The sequence below is a fragment of the Pan paniscus genome, chromosome 10, assembly GCF_029289425.2.
Source record: "Pan paniscus chromosome 10, NHGRI_mPanPan1-v2.0_pri, whole genome shotgun sequence".
Lineage (NCBI taxonomy): Eukaryota > Metazoa > Chordata > Mammalia > Primates > Hominidae > Pan > Pan paniscus.
Window position 1 is genome coordinate 50,149,045 of NC_073259.2, and position 19,263 is coordinate 50,168,307.

Here is a 19,263-nt window from a genome sequence, read left to right on the forward strand (position 1 = left end):
CCTCCCACCCCACCTTCCTTGCTACCTTCCTTTCTCCCTTCCTGCCTTCCTTCCATTCTTCCTTTCTTTTGTTTCATTTAGTTATATACCCTGCTTTCTTCCCCAAAAGTTTATGAGATACTAAATAATCCCCCTGCTCTTGTTTCTTAACTTGTTCTCATCAGTACATGCACTCAATCCATGCTCTCTGTACCACTCATCACAGAAATAAGTACTGTAACGGTGAGGACTGCTCCCTTTCATATCTGCCCATACAGCACTCATATTTTTATCCTACACATTGTTGAGGTCACCTTACTTTTATGACTTCATTATCCATCAAAGGCATTTCTGCTGCTCAGCATATAATCTAAGTAGATATATCAACTGACTTGTCTTCATTTTAGCTACATTTTCTTTGCCGTCACACCCTAATGCAGTGCACAAGACAAACTATACACATCTCCTTAGTGCTGCACTTAGCAATATTACGCTTAGGCTCACAAGGAGCAAATGTCTACAGTTCATTGTTTTTTCTGATCTCACGTTACCATGTTAGTCTTCTGAAAAGGGCTTCCTGTCTTCATGTGGAACGAGCAGATGTCAGTTAATCAGTGACATGGAAAAGAATAATAGTTAAATCCATGGGTTTTCCTACTGGATTTTTTTTTTATACTTTAAGTTTTAGGGAACATGTGCACAATGTGCAGATTTGTTACATATGTATACATGTGCCATGTTGGTGTGCTGCACCCATTAACTCGTCATTTAGCATTAGGTATATCTCCTAATGCTATCCCTCGCCCCTCCCGCCACCCCACAACAGTCCCCGGAGTGTGATGTTCCCCTTCCTGTGTCCATGTGTTCTCATTGTAAAATTTTTGCGACCTACTCATCTGACAAAGGGCTAATATCCAGAATCTACAATGAACTCAAACAAATTTACAAGAAAAAAACAAACAACCCCATCAAAAAGTGGGCAAAGGATATGAACAGACACTTCTCAAAAGAAGACATTTATGCAGCCAACAGACACATGAAAAAATGCTCATCATCGCTGGCCATCAGAGAAATGCGAATCAAAACCACAATGAGATACCATCTCACACCAGTTAGAATGGTGATCATTAAAAAGTCAGGAAACAACAGGTGCTGGAGAGGATGTGGAGAAATAGGAACACTTTTACACTGTTGGTGGGACTGTAAACTAGTTCAACCATTGTGGAAGTCAGTGTGGGGATTCCTCAGGGATCTAGAACTAGAAATACCATTTGACCCAGCCATCCCATTACTGGGTATATACCCAGAGGATTATAAATCATGCTGCAATAAAGACAGATGCACACGTATGTTTATTGCGGCACTATTCACAATAGCAAAGACTTGGAACCAACCCAAATGTCCAACAACGATAGACTGGATTAAGAAAATGTGGCACATATACACCATGGAATACTATGCAGCCATAAAAAATGAAGAGTTCATGTCTTCTGTAGGGACATGGATGAAACTGGAAATCATCATTCCTACTGGATTTTAGGGAACTAAGTCACCTTGTTTTCATGCAAGGGCAGTCTTTGCTTTTTTCTGTTAAGAGGGCTGGGTTCATCTGTGTAACATGAATAAAAGCACTCGGCATCATGTTGAAGCCACTGAACTGGAGTCTGATAATTGATCTGCTTCCTTTATTTGCAGTTTTTGATTAGATGCCAGACCTCATTGATGTAATCCACTGTCTGGAAATTAAATTAAAATGAAAACTCCTTGTTTTCCTTTTAAATTCATCTCTGCACTTGGGTAGTATTTTTGTGGTTTGAGTATAATATGTGTGAAGTCTATATCTATGTGAATCATGAGAAAGGAACATACAACAATTATTTTGATGATTTGGGGAAACTTTTATTGCTGAGTGTTATCCCTTCCTAATATTTCACACTTTTCACATCAATACAAAATTACTGCCTAAAGACTTCATGGCTTTTTAAAACTGAGTATCACCCCCTCCTCAACATCATCCTTCTTTATTATGCTCACATTCCTCATGACACCTGTAAATGCTTTAGATGACACTTGTACTTCATTTTACTATTGAAGCACACACATAATATGCATGTCTATGCATTAGAAACATTTAAAGGAGACATCTTTTCATTCTTAGAGTAACCACATGAATGAGGTAGTATTGTTATCCTCATTTGACGGTTAAAAAAACAAGTTCAAAAAGGTTCCCCTTTGGACGCCCAAGTCATGAGGCCAGAATTTCAAAGGAGAGTTCACTCTCTTAATTACACTGTTTTAATTACATTGTTTTACAGCCTTTCTGTCACCTTTGTATTGTAGTTTGGTCAATAAAAATAATTATAGGTAGTATCATCATTATTTTACAGCTCAGAGAGGCTAAATGGCTTGTCTAAGTTCACACAGCTAATGAGTAATCAAGGCTCAAACTCAAGCCTTCTGACTTTAAGTCCTTTAGTGTTTCACTAAATAATGTTGTCTTTAATGTTCACATAAAAACAGGAACCAAATTACAATTTCATACTATGAAGGAACAATTTTTAATGCATCCTTTATGTAGATTTATTTTCTTCATGCCAAGGCAGAAACAAACCTACCTGGCTTATTATTTTTAAATAACATACTCATAGATATATATTACACATATGTGGTAAGTTCAAGGATTTGGGGGTTGACCACAGAAAAGGCAAGACCCCAAGAGGCACTACCACAGAGCATGCTTTATTGCAACTTATGGTTGCATGAGAGAGGAAGTTCCTCCCAGCAAGAGTACTTCCAGAGACAGTGGCAGGTGGTCACTACTCAGAAGGAGAATAGGGCAAGGGATCTCCAGGGGAGGAGAACTTGGAGAGGTGGCTTACATGCCTATGTTAGGGCATTCAGCAGCAAACTATTTGGGTTAGAGGGATCAAAGGGCAGCAGGGTTTCATGTCTTTATTGCTGGAGTTTGTCTTATCTGTGGTTAGCAGATGCTGGGTGCAGATTCACAAACTATGTAAAACAGGCAAGCTCTAAGTGTCTAAAAATATGCTTATTTGGGCTATATTTAAAGCAACTGGATGTGTAAGAATTTGAGTTTGGTTCTAGCTAACCACCCTAGCCTGCTATGAAGAAGTAAACAACGCAGAGGCCAAATCAAGCTAATACACCAGGGCCTTCTTTAGCCCGTTCTATAACACTATACGCAGGAACATGGATGAGGCTGGAGGCTATTATCCTTAGAAAACTAATGCAGAAACAGAAAGCCAAATCGCACGTTCTCACTTATAAGTGGGAACTAAATAATAAGAACTTATGAACAGAAAGAAGGAAACAGCAGACACTAACTAGGTTCTATTTGAGGGTGGAGGATGGGAGGAGAAAGAGGAGCAGAAAAGATAACTATTTGGTACTGGGCTTAATACCTGGGTGATGAAATAATCTGTACAACAAACCCCCGTGACATGAGTTTACCTATGTAACAACCCATCACATGTACCCCCGATCCTAAAATAAGTTTATTTATGTATATACACACACAAATCTCTCATCTACTGACTGAATTTCAGGTAATCTGTGAGACAGTGAAAAACAATAGTTAAATCCATGGGTTTTCCTCCTCTTTATATTTTTAACAAACTACTTCATTACCCTGATTTCACACTACAAGCAGAAAGAAATAAATGCCTGGGTTTTGCAAGCCCTATAGTTATTATCATCAAACTCAGCTAGCATCACAAATCATGGTATATGTTATTTGCTTAACCAACTGATGTATAAACTGGATCTTGGATTTTGCCATTTCTATGTATTGTAGCCTCTATTCTGTCTTTAGCATGTTCTCCAAATGACGTGTAGATTGTGGGCTGAGTTCTGGCTGCTAGCTATTTCTGGCAAACTGTTGACTCCTTAAAATATTTATAAAATACCCTATCAAGAACTACAGAATGTTTATGGAATCACAGAAATTTACATTAAAAATCCCTAGCCCTAGGTTTAAATCAGCATTCATAGCCTTAGTGCATGCCCAAAGTTTTCAACATATTTGCTTAAATACTCACATAAAACTTTAGGGTTAAAAGGCACAAATGATAATGTTAGGGAAGTCCTTTAAATTTGTAGATCAGAATAAATGATGTCCCAGGGACACAAAAGTAGATGACAGTAACAATACACGAGAAGTCAGGAATCCTGGCTCAAACTGAGTTCTTGAACTATGCCATGCTACCACTTTATAAATCCTTCACAGTTGGTCTTTGACCAAGAGAATACATCGAAGGTGGATAGTAAGAGGCATAACCACTGCCCCATGTATACTTTTAGAATGCTGACCCTTGTCAGATAGGGCTCCATATAGTAAAAAAGACATAAAATAACTGTGAGGGAATAATGATCCACTGATAACAATATCTGGATACTGCTAACACAGACTGTATTATTTTCATTGAAAGAGTTATTTCTTTTATTAAAGATATCATAGACCTGATCATTGAATTTGACCAAAAAACCTGGAATTTTTTAATCCTGGTTTGTTCTGAATTTAAAATTTATTTTTAATATGCACAATTGTTAGAAATTTCTAAGAAAACACCATTACTGACTAAACCATTCCCTATGCTACACAGAGGTAGTGGGAGGAAGAATGTCTATTTGCTGAGTATTTTTAACAACCAGATTCTATTACAAAATATGAACAATCAGACCTTTCATTCTGTTTAAAAGAGCTTTTTTCTCAAATTGGGGATTGTCATATGTGGAATGAGGAAAAATCAAAGAAGTTTGGGAGGATTCATTACTCACGTTCATAGAGCCTTTATTAGAATGCTTCCAAAACTTTCTAGAGACAGAATTCCATCTTTTGATAATTAAGAATAAAAGGAAGGACTTCCACATATCTATGTAATATTAAAGGCACCACCTGCATAGTTTATAATCTACACATATTTACACTGATTAATGAACCTGCCAACTAGAATAAATGAAAATTAATCAGAAATTATATTTATGAAATAACATTACATAAAACTTGAAATAATGAGCACATTAAACTTATTTGCCTAAATGTCTTTATCCAGAAGAATAAAAAAGAGGAAGAGGAGAGAAATGTATAGAGAAGAGAGCCCCAGATCAGGAAGCTAAAGATCTGAAACCTGGTCCTACTTCCAGTGCTTATTAATGGTGCAGATTTGAATGAGCCAATACCCTCCTGAAGCCTCTGTTTCTCCCTCTGCCACTCTGTCAGGGCTGCTGTAAGTGAGTGTTTCTGTGAAACTACAATGGGTCTCCTGGGGAGTGAGAATTGACTGTGACTAGTCTTTTCAGGGAAGTGCGCAACCTGCTCTACAGGATTTGCCTGAGATGGTCTTTGTCTCAGGGTTTTGTGTGCATCATATCCTGGGAAAATGATGGTCTGGTCACACTAGATGGCTGCCATTCATCATAAAGCCCCACCCCAGACAACATTCTTTCATACAAACACACAATTAAACAAGCAAAAAACTCTATAGGCAATTTGAATACATAAATCTCCTCCTTCCCTGGCCTCTGCCCAGAGCTGAGAACCACTGACTTAGGTGAAGTCCACTTAGGGTTGAGTGCAGCTACAAGAGTAGAGTTAATCAGCTGGGCACAGTGGCTCATGCCTGTAATCCCAACACTTTGAGAGGCTGAGGCAGGCGGATCAAGACCATCCTGGCCAACACGGTGAAACCCCGTCTCTACTAAAAATACAAACATTAGCTAGGTGTGGTGGTGTGTGCCTGTAATTCCAGCTACTCGGGAGGCTGAGGCAGAAGAATTGCTTTAACCTGGGAAGCGGAGGTTGCAGTGAGCCAAGATTGCGCCACTGCACTCCAGACTGGCGACAGAGCAAGACTTCTTCTAAAAAAAAAAAAAAGAAAAAGAAAAAAAGAAAAAGAAAAACAGTAGAGTTAATTATCAAGAGTACTTTCTGGATAAAATATTGATAAGGTCCTAGGAGTTGCTTAAGACATACTATGTGGTTTAAGGAATTCATAATAGCAGAAGTCTCCATTTATGTAACAACCAATGGAATAAACAGTGCAAAAAGTTAGTTTCATAATCTAAGAAATGTACCATTTTTATTAAAACAATTGTCTCTAAATTACTTTGGCCATTTCTAATTAAAATTACTTCAAATATGTTTCATCTAATATAGTGTAGAGATTTTACATGTTTTTATTGCATGCTTAGAACACTTGCAAATTCAGTAGGTCTAAAATATAATTTTGACCTTTCCTTAAAGCATACATATCATTATCAAATCATCTGAAAGAAAATCTGAAGCATAAAAAAGGAGAAAAAAATGAATTTTTGAATGAAAGAGTCCTTTTTTCATTCAATCAGCAAAAATTCACTTTTGCCTTTTGTAACCATTTTGGAAATCTAGTTGACTAACTAGAGTTAGTTCAATTCTCTACATTTTTATGTTTCTTATCTAATTTCAAGACAAAGGCAGAAAAAGGTTGTGTCTGGGCACAGCTGCAACACACAGCATGAAATGAACCCCAGCAGAGTGGCCTAGTCACCAAGAGCAGCCAGCACATACCAAATTGGGAGTGATTAATGCAAGATGTACCAACTAGATAGTCTAATTAAATAACAGTGGTTAATTACTAATTAGTATGTGACTTATGTAGACAGAAGTACTTAGACTTGTCAGATGTTAAAAAGAACATTGAAAAAAATCAAAACTCTGTCATTTCAATGATCTATTTAAAAATGATGCATTAGAGGTTTTTTCTGCTATCATTTGCCTAGCCAAAACACACATTGAAGAACCTGTTTTCTCTTTCTAAAACAGATGTCCTTATTCTATTTAAATAATAACATTACCTTTGATGTCATGAAAGACTATAAAGCCTAAAATGGTATAATATTTTGAAGTGGTGGAGAGGGTAACATAGTGTCTAATATCCATTTAAACACCAGTATATTTGAAATATATCATTATTAATCAGCTGGATATATTTCGTTCTTACTTCTTACATGCTTATCAAGTGCATACTTAGAAAGCCCTGGTTTCAACTAAAAACCCCTCTAAGTTAGCCAACCCAGTGACAAGCACTCAGAATACACAAATCTATTTTCCAAGTGATTCATGGTCCCTAGTCTTTGGGGTAAGAGGACGGCCAGCAGATCCTTGCTTTTAGAAATCATATAAGATTTCTTTCCACAGCTGTGAGACTTGGTGGGTTTGGGTTTTTTCCTTTTTTGGCATCTATAGAAAAAAATACCATCTGTCTCATCACCAAAAAAAAAAAAAAAAAAAAGGAAAGAAAGAAAAGGAAAAGCTTGATATGGCATAGTGATGCCAACCTTTACTTTCAATTATTTATCACCTAAAACACACACACACACACACACACACACACACACAGAAGGCTTCATAAATAATGCTTTCTCCTTTTGTGAAAAGTGTATGTGGAAATACTACATGTATCCTGCTAAATGAGCAGATCAGATTGATGCTCATCTTTACTAAACATTATTTTTTCACAACCTCACCAAAAATCAAAGTAATCATACCTTTCCCATCTCCTTGGTGATAGTGACACATTTGCCACCTTAAAACAAAAACCCATAAACAAAAGATAACACTCTAAAATCCATGACACATTAGCCTGAAAGGAGGCTTAAGGTTGGAGGGACTATTATATAATTTTATCAATTTATATCTGTGGCCAGAATAACACTCATCAGAATCATCAAGGATACTTAATTAAAATGCACTTTTCTGAGTCCCACCTAACACCTCACAGAATCTGTATTTTTGGCAGGCACCCAGGTGATACTGATGCAACCTAAATTATAAAGGTGGTTTGTGGGGCTCAGGGTACTCCCCCAATACTTTGCATCATCCACAAACCTTCAGGCACTCTGTTCACCATTGACCTCTGACTACATTCCCATTAGCTCGTAAAAGATGAAAGAAAACTGTGACTTTGTATTTCCACTAAAGAATAAAGGGAAGTGTGGCAAGAAATCAGGGCAAATTAACTGTCAAGTCATGTATTGTTTCCCATCTAGTTTAAAACACTCATTGATTGAAATGTAGACTTACGTAGTGAAAGCCCTAGAGAAAAAAAATTAAATAATCCCAAAACAGTAATTAAGTTAGACGGAAGAAAGCTGAAGAAAGAAAGAGGAAAGGGGAACCATTCCTAGGGCAGGTGGGACACAGGGAGAAAGGGAGACTCTGCTGTGGCCATAGGGATGGTCCCGTTTCCACCTGGGAGGTGAACTGAGTGAATTCCCAAAGTTAGGTCTGCAAGCAAACAGTGCTAAATTACCCTTGCTAGCTTGGAACTAGGAGGAATGGCTTCACCCAGAAGCTGGGACTGGCTGTATATCTGGATGCCTTTAAAGAAAAGGGAAAGAAGCCAAACATGCCACTGAACAGCACCAGGAGGAGAAGCAGCAGTAGTGAGAGGTAGTGGACATAAGAACAAAGCAGCCAGGTGGGGTTCAGGGGAGGCAGAACCGTATGAACCCCACTCCACTAAAAACTGAAGGGAGTTGGGAGGAGGGGGTAGTGCTATCAATCCATTCAACGGGGGCGACCCACAGATTAACAGTTTATTCCTGGGTATTTTGTTTTATTCTTGTTTTTGAGACACAGAGATTGCAACTCTGTAATATTTCCAAGCTAGTGGGTTTTTGTAATTAAGCCAGTTCACACCAAAATAAAACTCTCTACATCAAAATTTTCTTAAATCCCATTATATCTAAATGAGTTGTATAGTCTTATTTGTTGTTTGGTAAATCCCATTATATCTCAATGAGGTGTATAATATTTGTTTTTGTTATTGTTGCTTCCCTTCACATAACAAACAAATCTGTGTCATATATATATTTAACAGACTATTAGAGGTCAACTTGGGAAATTATTATACTACTACTTATTTTATTGTTTCTATTAGGAAAATACACTCTGAATCCTGAATTCCGAAGAGTTAATTTATAAGCACATTTTTGGACCAGTACATGTCGGTAATTGAGGACTTCCTGTACAACTAAATTCTGGCAAGTTCTAGCTCCTATAGGTATCTTTGCTACAAATACTTATCCACAGTGCCCTCTAGCGGTTTTAATTCTCATTTCAACATGGACAAAAAAAAATTTGAGCAAAAGCTTTTCCATCTTATGAGATGAACATATGCATGTAAGTCTCAGAATCATACAATCCAAAAATTTTAAGTCCAAAAAATACCAAGAAATCTTATTTGAGTATATTATGGATATATATATTCAAAAATCACTGATCACCATGACACAAAAGAAATATGTTCTTCATGGAATCGATAAATAAAAGCCTTCCTGGGTTTTGTTCTTTTTCAGTTAAGAATATCAATATGGATACAATGACTGACTTAAGACTTCTAATTTACATTTTCTTTTTCACTTATTTTTTTAAGTCCAGCATCCCCTCTTTTAGATGATACACTGTTCTTGGACAGATCTTATAGACAGTACGAGTAATAACAGCCAAAGAGGAAAAAAATTTCCTATGGTAACTACATCATCTGTGTCTCAAATCTCTGATTTATATATTATTACTGTAGCCACCATTTTTTTTTTCTGAACCAAGTTTGCTAAGGTTTTTCAGGTGCCTCTCAACAAATAAAATCCCCTAAGTGAGGCCAATCATAGAAATTACAGCAGGCTTGTGCTGTTCTCAGGCTAGATGCAAGGTAGTGTGCCTTAAAGCTTAATTAAATGATATTATTTTCACATACCGATCACAGTATTTCACAGAACATAGAAAAAAACGGTACAACAAATAGAGGCTATAAGGAAAGATCAGAGTAAGGAGAACAAAGAAAATGAAGGAAGAAAGAAAGAAAAGTGTCAACATAAAAGCACAATACCAAGGGGAAAAAATAGCAGTAACCAACAGATGGGAGATACCAGTGTTCATTTTCCTTGCTACATCTAGGTGATTAACCATATAGTACAAGAAAGTACACCACCTGTGGAATTGGGTAGTGTAACGTATCTTTTGATTATGCATAGATCTACTTATACTTAACAAATAATAGGAGGTTAGGAAGTTTGGAATAAAACAATGCAGTGGTTTTCAAAGTGTTATCCCAGATTTAGGAGCATCAGCATCACCTGGGAACATGTTAGAAATTCTCAGGACATACCCCAGCTATTTCTACCTCGGGCTCATATCCTCTCTGGAAGCAGACACTTCATGTTAGGTTATGAGAAACTCAGCTCCTCAGGCACCTGGCCTACAGTCATCGGCCTCATCTTTCAATCTCATCTTATCCCCCTCATCCTAACCCCAAGGCCTCATCAGGTCTGCTGAGGGAGCATGTCCATACCACCCTCAGTGACAAAGATAAAATGATTCTGTTATTCTCTGCACCACAGTGGGGTGACTGGAACTCTGCAAGGTTGCCATGGCCCCTCTACCTGCAATGGCCTATCTACCTAGAGCCAGTTCAGCTCTATTGCTTTTGTGCTGTGGGAGACAGGGGGACTTCTGAATACGGCTTCCCACTGCCCAGGCTTCACCGTGAAAAGGACACAAGTCTTTCCTTCTCTAGTCCACAGTTGTATCTGAGGTGTCTATTGTTCTCCCTATGCCCCTCCCCTGAAAGTTTGTTAGGTTTCAAACCCTTTTTCAACTTCCAGTATCCACTCCAACATGTCAGGAGTTTAGAAGTTGCCACTCCATCCTAACAGCAAGCAAACAGCTGAGTGATCTGAAAAATCAACAACTCTTCTTAGATCTGTCGGTGAAGTGAAGTCTTAGGGCAAACCCTACACCACAAATTGGAGAGACAGACAGGCAAATACAGAGAATCACAACTTACCAAAGGAGGAATTCATGAGCAGAAACCTCTTCAGGAACCAATGCTGAGGTACAGAAATCTGAGCTGCAATTGATAAACTGATGGAGGCTCAGTGTGGACAAGTCTGAGAGCTAAAACCTCCAGGGAACCCAGCCACGGAGGACCCTCACCCTTCTGTGAGTCTTATCTCCAGGCCCTCACAGCGACTATCAGAGAAAAATTCCCCTGTACTTTCAGCAGTGGGGAAGGAAGAGGAACCATTTGAAATATGAAAGAAAGGATATTCTGTTCTTTGCAAGGCCTGCCCTCCAGACCCTAACTTCTTGGAATTTTATCAGAGCCTAACCTACCTGGGGGAAGGGAAATACCTAACTCCAGACCACTCTAGCCATCATATCCAGCCTAAGTTGGGGAAAAACTGTGAAGCACTGGTGAAGTTCAGAGCCCAGGGCCACAGGCTCATTAAAAGTCTGAGACCTAGACTGTGCGCGGTGACTTACACCTGTAATCCCAGCGCTTTGGGAGGCTGCAGGCTGATCACTTGACCTCAGGAGTTCGAGACCAACCTGGGCAACATGGCGAAACCCCATCTCTACAAAAAATACAAACATTAGCTAGGGTGTGGTGGTGTGAGCCTGTAGACCCAGCTACTTTGGAGGCTGAGGCGGAAGGATCGCTTAAGGCTGGGAGGTTAAGGCAGCGGCAGCAAGCCCTGTTCACGCCATTACTGGACATGAGCTTGGGTGACAAAGTGAGACCCTGTCTAAAAAAAAAAAAAAAGCAAGAAAGAAAGAGAAAAAAGAAAAAAAGTGTGATACCTAATCAGAGGAGTACAAAAGACTTCCCCTCCCCCCACACCCTACCACTGCATCACTGAAGGCCTATTTACTGCACTTCTTTCTACCCAGTACATCATGTCCTCCTTTCAACAAGAAATTACAAGGAAAACAATTATAAAGCAAAAACCCCAGTTTGAAAAAACTGAACTGGTATCAGAACCAGAGTCCCATATGCCAGGAATGTTGGAATTGTCAGACCAGGAATGTTTAAAAACTATCGTTAATATGCTAAGGGCTTTTATCGAAAAAAATAACTTGCAAGAACAGATGGATAACATAAGCAGAAAGATGAAATTCTAAGAAAGGATTTTTTTTAAATGCTACAGATCAAAACAAGTGGATCAGAAATGAAGAATGCTTTTGATGGGCTCATTAATAGATTGGACATGACTGAGGAAAAAAATATCGGAACTTTTATTTTTGAGAATATGTCAATAGAAATCTCCAAAACTAAAAAGCAAAGAGGAAAAAAAAAGAAAATAAAAAAGTAATATATAAGAACCGTGGGTTAACCATGAAAGGTATAACTGTGTAATGGGAATATCAGAAAAAGAAGCAACAGAAAAAAAAAACAAAAACAGAAACAATATTTGAAGCAACAATGACTGAGAATTTTTCCAAATTAATGTTAGACAACAAACCACAGCTTCACGATGCTCACAGAACACCAGGCAGAACAAGTACCAAAAAAAGCACATAACACCTGGGCAAATTGTATTCAAACTGCAGAAAATCAAAGATAAGGAAAAAAATCTTAAAAGAAAACCAGAGGGAAAAAAACACCTTACATATAAAGGAAAAAAGATAAGAAATATATCCAACTTCCCCTCAGAAACCACGCAATAAAAAGAGACTGGGGTGAAATACAGTGTCCCCCTTATCCATGGTTTTGCTTTCCACGATTTCAGTTGCCCTCTGTCAACAGTGGTCTGAAAATATTAAATGAAAAATTCTACAAATAAATAATTCATAAGTTTTAAACTATGCACCATTCTAAGTAGTGTGAAGAAATCTCACACCATCCCATTCCATCCCTCCTGGGAAGTGAATCATCTCTTTGTCCAGTGTATATATGTTTATATGCTATAAATGCATATAGTCACTTAATAGTCTTCTCACTTATCAGAGAACAGACAACAAAACGAAGTTTGGTATAACACCATAAGATATTCTGAGAGAGAAACTATGTTTACATAACTTTTATAACATTATATTGTTGTAATTATTCTATTTCATTAATATTGTTAATATCTTACTATGCCTAACTTATAAAATAAACTTGGTCATACGTATGTATGTATGTATGTATGTATGTATGTATGTATGTATGTATAGTAAGGAATATAGTTATATTACTCTATTTTCATGCTGCTGATAAAGGCATACTCAAGACTGGGATGAAAAAGAGGTTTAATTAAGTTACAGTTCCACATGGCTGGGGAGGCCTCACAATCATGACGGAAGGCAAGGAGAAACAAGTCACGTCTTACATGGATGGGAGCAGGCAAACAGAGAGAGCCTGTGCAGGAGACCTCCTCTTTATCAAACCATCAGATCTCATGACATTTATTCACTATCACAGGAGCAGCAACAGAAAGACCTCCATGTATGATTCAATTACTTCCACTTGGAATGAGAATTGTGGGAGTTACAATTCAAGATGAGATTTGGGTGGGACACAGCCAAACCATAACAATAGTATATACAGGGCTTGGTACTATCCTCAGTTTCAAGCATCCGCTAGAAGTCTTAGAATGTATCCCCTACAGATAGGAGGGACTATTGTAATAAAGGGTTGAGAGAAAGGAACTCTTTTTTCTAGAAAAAAACCTAGAATTCTGTACCCTCTGAAATTATTCTTCAAAAGTGAAAGAAAAATAAAGACTTTCTTAAGCAAGAAAAAAATGACAAAATTTGTTGCTAGTAGACCTATCTTGCAGGAAATGTTAGAAAAAAGTTCTTCAGAGACAAGGGAAATGATATAGGTCAAAACTTCCAATCTTCATGAAGGAGAGCATTGTGAAGGAACAAATGAAGGTAAAATAAAGACTTTTGTTTCTGTTATTCTTAATTGCTCTGACAATTTGTTCAAAATAACAAGAGCAAAAATGTATCTGATTATGTATGCTCATGTGTATATGTTTAGATACAGTTTTGTATAAGTAAAATGAATGATAGCAATTATACAAGGGATGAGAGGGAGGAATTAGGAGTATCTTATTATAAGGTACATGCACTACCCATCAAGTGGTACAGTGTTATTGGAAAAGGGACTTGGATTACTTATAAATGTATATTGTAAACTCTAGGATAAACACCTAAAAAGGTAAGAAAACAAGTATGGTAATATTCTAAGGAGAGAATATAAAATCATATAAAATAATTTAAACCACAAAAGGCAGCAAAAGTGTGGAACACAAAAACAGAAGCAAAGAACGAGCGCAATAAAGAGAAAATAGACAGACGTCGACCGAGGAATAGTGAATCTGGGTAAGGTCTCTGGGAGGTGGAGGGATAGAATGGGAAAACTGGTCTTCCAGGGCCCCTTCCAAGGCTCCGAAAATCTTGGAGCTTCACTTGCCAGGCATAGTGCGCTTTCCTGACACCGCTTCCCCATGTGGCACAGGAACAGAGCTTCAATACCCAGAGCAGCAGGGAGACATGGCAACAGAGGGTAGTCAAGCTGAGAAAGAGGAAAGTGGCCTCCAGGGAAGCCAGAGCCTACTGAAGTGCTCTTAGGAAGATCTACTCATTGATATTGTACCAAACCTGATGCACCCTCATTTGTCAGAGGTGGCCCCAGGTGGGTGTCAGTGTCACACACAGGGTTAAAACTGTTCCTAGAGCAAACAATGATGAGAGAGCTGAAGGCAGATGCATACTTGAACCCCCAGATGGGGGCTATGTGGGAGACTAATGGGTCTGTGAGAGAGAACTCCAGTCCCAGTAAGAAATACACCACATAAATAGAGTATCTCGGCCTGAGGGCACTCACAGGCACTTCCAGACCTTCTGATACGATGAAGCAACTGGAACACCAGAGGCTATCAGCCTACTTTAGAAATTATGCTATCAGTGATTGAGGCCAGAGATCCACCCAAAAGAGTAGATCTTGGAAATATTGATGTTAGAGCAGTTCCTGACCATTTTGCACAAGGATACCCAGAACTGGGTGCAGAAGCAGCATCCACAGAATGTCAAAACAGGCTCTGGTCCTGGTGAAACGCTTGCAGAGAGAACCTGGTCAAACAAAGAATAAGGTCACAGCCCATGAGCTGGGAGAGAAGGCAGTGCTCCTGGGAGGAACAGCAGTGACCCCAGACTTCAAGTATAAACCAGCGGAGCCCCAACCAAAGCGTGTGTTCCAGAAGGAATGTTGGAATATATACTGGGTACTACAAGAACAGCTAGGCTGGAATACTCACAAAGAAACCCAGCCTGTATATGAAAGAGTTTTGTATGCTCAACAGGTTTTAGCCTGTGCTGAGCAGAAAAGCACCAAAGACTGGAAGATGGCATCTCAGCTCATCCTGCCTGAGTCCCAGAGTTTGCTGACATTTGAAGAAGTGGCTGTGTATTTTTCTGAGGAAGAATGTCAATTATTGCATCCTCCTGAGAAGACTTTATGATGTTGTAATGCAGAGTATCTGTGAAGCTGTCATCTCTCTAGGGTTAAAGCTAAAATATGACACTGGAAATGATCATCCTGTATCGGTTTCTGCATCAGAAATACAAATGCTAGGATGCAAAATATCAAAACAGACCAGAATGAAATTGCCCAGAAAACAACAGGCAGGGAAAATCATGGTGATATACACAAGGTACAGAAACAGCACTGAGCTTTTCCAAGGAAGTAAAGAAACTTGCCACTTGTAAACAAGAGCTTCCAAAACTTATGTGTCTTCATGGGAAACACCACACAGGAGAGAAACCTTTTAAATGTCAGGAATGTGGGAAAAGCTTCAGTTAGCTCTGATCTTATTAAGTACCAGAGAATTCACACTCAACAGAAGACCTATAAGCGTCACCAATGTGACACAAGGTTTAGATGGAGTTCAGATCTTAATACGCGCTACATGACACATCAAAGAGTAAAACCATATAGATGCTCATGGTGCGGGAAATGCTTTAGTCATGACACAAATCTGCACACATACCAAATAATTCATATGGGAGAGAAGTCCTTTAAATGTCATGAATGTGGAAAAAGATTCATTCAGAACTTCCACCTTATTAAACACCAGAGAACCCACACAGGTGAACTGCCTTATACTTGTATCATATGCAGAAGAAACTTTAGTAGGCGGTTGAACCGTCTTAGACACCAGAAAAGCCACAGAAGAAGGAAGGCATGTCCAATGTCGCTAAACTGAGGAGTTGCCACATAGAGCTTCACCTTAGAAGTGATGAAAGAATACAAAATTATGAGGCACTCGATGATAGCAATCTGTCATCAACAGAACATTTGGGAGGGACAGATCTTACGCTTCAGAAAAAGGAATCTAAGCTGTCTTATTCAGCATTTCATCTTCAGTGCCTAGCACAAGACTTATATATAATGAGTATCTTATAAACAAAAAAAATGAAAGTATAGCTATGAGATATCTTTACCTATCTATCTATATGTATGTATCTGGTTATTAGAAGCTTCCCCAGCCTCAGTCATCTAAATTCTTCCAGTATCAGGTGTTTGACAGATATATAACAGTCAAGACTCATTCTTTATTCTTTGTCAGGAGAGAGGGAAAGTAAGAGTATTTGGGCCCTCTCAAGGGAGCTCACAGAGAATTACTAAGTTAGAAACAGTATTAACAGCTATCATTCAATCTGGGAGGCAGTCTTGGTCCTCATCCAGGTATCTGTTTCTTTGTAGGAAGCACAGATAAGTGGTGAATGGTCTTTTTCTGACTTTCATTATGTGGACTGGATGGAGGCTTTCAAACTGGTGCCATACTGCTGCAGGGCCTAAGGGGAGGCCTGTATTTATGGCTGATCAGCTACAACTCTATTAGTCCATTTTCATGCTGGTGATAAAGACATAACCGAGACTGGGTAATTTATATGGGAAAAAGGGTTTAGTGGACTTACAGTTCCACGTAGCTGGGGAGGCCTCACAATCATGGCAGAAGACAAGGTGGAGCAAGTCATGACTTACATGGATGGCAGTAGACAAAAAGAGAGAGCTTATGCAGGGGAACTCCTCTTTACAAAACCATCAGATCTCATGAGACTTATTCACTATCACGAGAACAGCACCAGAAATACTAGCCCCCATGATTCAATTACCTCCCACTGGGTCCCTCCCACTACACATGAGAATTGTAGGAGTTACAATTCAAGATGAGATTTGGGTGGGGACACAGCCAAACCATATCAATACTATTTAGAGGGCTTAGTACTATCCTCAGTTTCAGGCATCCACTAGAAGTCTTAGAATGTATCCCCTATGGATAGGAGGGACCATTGTAATGAAGGGTTGAGAGAAAGAAACTCACTTTTTTTCTTGAAAAAAGCTAGAATTCTGTGTCTTGTGAAATTATTTTTCAAAAGTGAAAGAGAAATAAAGACTTTCTTAGGCAAGAAAAAAAAAGAGGAAATTTATTGCCAGTAGACCTATATTGCAAGAAATGTTAGAAAAAAGTTTTTCAGAGACAAGGGAAATGATACAGGTCAGAAACTCTGATCTTCATAAAGAAAAAAGGAGCATCATCAAGAAATAAATGAACATAAAATGAAAACTTCTTTTTCTTATTCTTAATCTGACAATCTGTTCAAAATAAGAGCAAAAACATATTTGATTATCTATGCTCATGTGTATATGCTTAGGTATAGTTTTGTATAAGTAAAACAAATGATAGCCATTATACAAGCGGTGAGAGGGAGGAATTAGGAATATCTTGTTATTATAAGGTACATGCACTACCCATCAAGTGGTATAGTGTTATTTGAAAGGGGACTTGTATTACTTGTAAATGTATACTGCAAACTCTAGGACAAATATCTAAAAAGTAAGAAAACAAGTATGTCTCTAAACTGAGGAAGGTTACCATGTAAAACTTGACCTTAGAAGTGATGAAAGAATACAAAATTATGAGGCTTCTAATGATAGAAGTCTGTCATCAATAGAATATTTGGGAGAGATACATCTTATGCTTCACAAAAAGGAATCCACGCTGTCTTATTCAGCATTGCATCTTCAGTGCTTAGCACAAGACTTACACATAGTGAGTATTTTATAAACAAAAAAAAATGAAAGTGGAGCTATGAGATATCTTTACCTATCTATCTATATGTATGTATCTGGTTATTCAAAGCTTCCCCGCCCCCAGCCATCTAAATTCTTCAGGTATCATATGCTTGACAGATATAATGGTCAATACTTAGTTTCATTATTGATTCTTTGTGAGAGATGGAAAATAAGAGTACCTGGGCCCTCTTCTCAAGGGAGCTCACAGAGAATTACTAAATTAGAGACAGTATTAAAAGCTATCATTCAATCTGCATGAAAAACCAAGCCCAGGCCTCAGGGAATTTTACTCTGTAACAGCAAGAGAGGATTCAATGTTTGCCTTGGGAAAAATGCCCCATTCTAGTTGCTTCTCTCCTAAGTACCCACTACCACAATGTCTTCTGTCAAGGAATTACAAGTAGCAAGGGAATGTCTGAATGCAAGGACAGATCTAGGTACCTTGCAAGCACTTCATATCTCCCTTCTTGCCGACTCTGTCTACACAGACATACAAAATGACATGAAGAAGAAGGCAGTCTTGGTCCTCACCCCGGTATCTGTTTCTTTGCAGAAAGCACAGATGTGGTGAATGTTCTTTTTCTGATTTTCATTATGTGGACTGGATGGAGGCTTTCAAACTGGTGCCATACTGCTGCAGGGCCTAAAGGGAGGCCCATCTTTATAGCTGATCCGCTACAACCCTATGTATTAGTCCGTTTTCATGCTGCTGATAAAGACATACTCGAGACTGGGTAATTTATATAGGAAAAAAAGGTTTATTGACTTACAGTTGCACGTAATTGGGGATGCCTCACAATCATGGCAGAAGGTAAGGAGGAGAAAGCCATGTCTTACACAGATGGCAGCAGGCAAAAAGAGAGATCTTGTACAGGGCAAACTCCCCCTTATATAATCATCAAATCTTGTGAGATTTATTCACTATCACGAGAATAGCATGGTAAAGACCCGCCCCCATTATTCAATGACCTTCCACTGGGTCTCTCCTGTAACATGTGGGCATTGTGGGAGTTACAATTCAAAATGAGATTTGGGTGGGGACACAGCAAAACTATATCACCTATATCACCTTCACCTTCTATGTCTGAATCCTCTGCAAGAAGGCCTGGAGATTTTGCAAAACTGATTTATTGAGAATGGCAAGGACAGCGCTGTGACCTCTTAGCCTTGATGCACAGCTAATACCAGCAGGAAACATCCTGAAGTGTCAGAGCAAAATAAGGCATGTGGCCTAGAGTGATGACCCCAGTCAGAGCAAGGCTGGATGGAATTGTTTTCTGATGTTATTGGTTTTCTTCTTTACCCTATTGGCCAATGTGACTATCTCTTATGAAAAGATAATGTGATGTCAAAGGAAGTTGGAAGGTATGGATTT

General features: G+C 38.6%; 1 protein-coding gene and 1 pseudogene across 4 annotated transcripts in view; one reads left to right on the forward strand and one right to left on the reverse strand.

Annotated features, from left to right (window-relative positions):
- Positions 1-19,263, reverse strand: part of TMEM117 (transmembrane protein 117) — a 554,287-nt gene that overhangs the window by 365,366 nt on the left and 169,658 nt on the right. The gene's annotated exons all lie outside the window — the stretch shown is intronic.
- LOC103782857 (zinc finger protein 75D-like) lies at positions 14,497-16,014 on the forward strand (annotated as a pseudogene).